General features: G+C 54.9%; 1 protein-coding gene across 1 annotated transcript in view; it reads left to right on the forward strand.

The window, feature by feature from the left end:
* Positions 1-342: 342 nt before the first annotated feature.
* The window catches only part of dlc1 (DLC1 Rho GTPase activating protein), a 120,627-nt gene continuing 118,712 nt past the window's right edge, over positions 343-2,257 (forward strand). Inside the window, exon 1 of the mRNA XM_042094083.1 lies at positions 343-1,416. The gene's annotated coding sequence lies outside the window, so the exon portion shown is untranslated. The remainder of the gene's footprint in view (positions 1,417-2,257) is intronic.

A 2,257-nucleotide genomic window follows, 5' to 3' on the forward strand; every position in this document is an offset into this window, starting at 1 on the left:
TGGGGGAGGAGAGGGAAGTGGAGGAGGAGAGGACGAAAGAGAAGAGAGGGCCGAGCGAGTGACTGGGAAAGTGTGTGTGTGTGTGAGAAAAAGAGAGAGAGAGAGAGAGAGAGAGAGAGAGTGTGTGTGAGAGAAAGGGGGGGAGAGTGAGGGAGGGATAAACAGCCGGGTGAGTGGGTTTGAGCCATTCAGTCGCTGGGATGTGGAGGGGCCGCAAGCCTCTGGGATGTGAGTCACAGCGATACACACACACACACACACACACACACACACACACACACACACACACACACACAGCTGAGAGAAGAAGAGGAAGAGGAAGAAGGAGGGAGGGGAAAAGAGGAGCGAGAGCGTGAGGCCCATCCATCCATCCACTCCTCCTCTGGCCCAGCGTTCACTCCTCTCGCCACACACTGGCAGCACAGAGCTCCGCGCTAGCTAGCGAGGAACGTGAGCGAGCGAGCGAACGCAGAAGAAGAAAAACAGCCCCTTCTTAATGTGATCAAGATGGAAGCGGCTCCTGGAGTTTTACGGCGGCCGTCGGCTCGCATGACCCCCGTGGCCCTCCTCTCTGCGTGTACGCCGCACGACTAGCCACGCCGCCAGCGACAGAGCCAGAGAGGTGTCCCCCGTCTATCACGGGACAAAAAAGACAGAGTGGGTCTAAACGAAAGACACAGAGAGAGAGAGAGAGAGAGAGAGAGAGGAGTTCTACAGCAGATGTCAGTGGCAGCACCGGTTGGGGCTCTTCAGCAGAGGGAGGAAGGAGGTGTGTCTGATGGATGTCTCTATGCCTACCAGGACGTGAGAAGACAGATTGCTACAAGGCTCCATTACAGAGAGAGAGAGAGAGAGGGAGAGAGAGAGAGACCTTGGCTCTCCGTCTCCGCGTCCAGCCTCTCCTGGCCCGCCACTGGCTGCATGTCTCCGCGTCTCCACTGACAGCCTGAGGGAGCGGGGGAGCAGAAGGGGCTGCAGTCCAGCTGGTTCCGTTTCTGGACGCCCCAACTGGATTTTCTATGAACTCATCATTTCCTCATTGGATAAACTGACCATCCCATGAGCCTGTGGAATATACTTTTGTTGTGGATTTGTTGGGAGAGGGGTACTGAGCTCTAAGTGTGTGTGTGAGCGCGTTGCGCGCGTGTGTGTGTGTGTGTTATACGTGTGTGTGTGTGTTTGTGTGTAGGGGTGTGCGTGTGTGCGGGTTTGCTGAGGGCAGAGAAGGTCATCCGTTGCCAGGGGCGCGTCACCGCGGCACAGTCACTGACCCTCACGTGGTCACCCGGCGCTGGCCGTCCCAGGCTGCTGGGGACGGTGGGTAACAGGCGGTGACAGGGCCAGCGCTCTGAACAATCTCGCCTCTCAGTCTGACCCCCGAGAGGAAGAGGAAGAGGAAGAGGAAGAAGATACAAGGTACTGTCCTTGACACTGCTCTGATAGCGTTTATTTAGAGGACACGCAGGCTAGATGATAGATGAACACACAGCACACCCACATCCCATCCACACGCAGGCACACAGCAGCACACTCACACTGACCTACACAATGCCCCCATACTCTACACCATCCATGGAGCACTTTCAACACAGCCCTCTCAAACCTTTCTCTCTCTCTCTCTCTCTTTCCTTGCCTCGCTTTCACTCTCTTACTCTCTCAAGCCCTTCTCTCTTTTCTCAAGCCCTTCTTTCTATCTTTTCTCTATCTTTCTCTATCTCTCTCTCTCTCTCTCTCTGTGTCCTCCACTCACGTGTCTGGCTCAGGCAGCAGTAGGTAAGTGTTAGCAGAGGGGGCCCGGGGGGAAGGCCTCCATTAAGGGGCGAAATCTAATGTTCCAGCTGATGCAGCCAGGAGAGGGCGGATAGGGCAGGGTGAGCAGCCGCACAACAGATGGACAGGACAGTCAGGGGGATGAAACCGTGTGTGTGTGTGTGTGTGTGTGTGTGTGAGAGAGAGAGAGAGAAAGAGAGAGGGAGGCATTCAGCACAGATGTGAAAGAGGAATGTCTTCACTGCACCATAATCTGTGTGTGAGTCTGTGTGTGCCCATGTATAATGTTTATTAGTGTGTGTGTGTGTGTGAAGCAGCATGTTCTGATACTGTATGTATACATGAGTGTGTGGGGGTGGACTGGGGGACAGGGAGGGGTGTGTGTGTGTGTGTGTACTAATGTAGCCTCCAGCCACAGAGCCATCATTTCTGTGTATAGACGGGCATGCATCCCTCTGACTCGCTGTGTGGTTTTCGCTCTGCTCTT

This window comes from Alosa sapidissima, chromosome 1, assembly GCF_018492685.1.
Source record: "Alosa sapidissima isolate fAloSap1 chromosome 1, fAloSap1.pri, whole genome shotgun sequence".
Lineage (NCBI taxonomy): Eukaryota > Metazoa > Chordata > Actinopteri > Clupeiformes > Clupeidae > Alosa > Alosa sapidissima.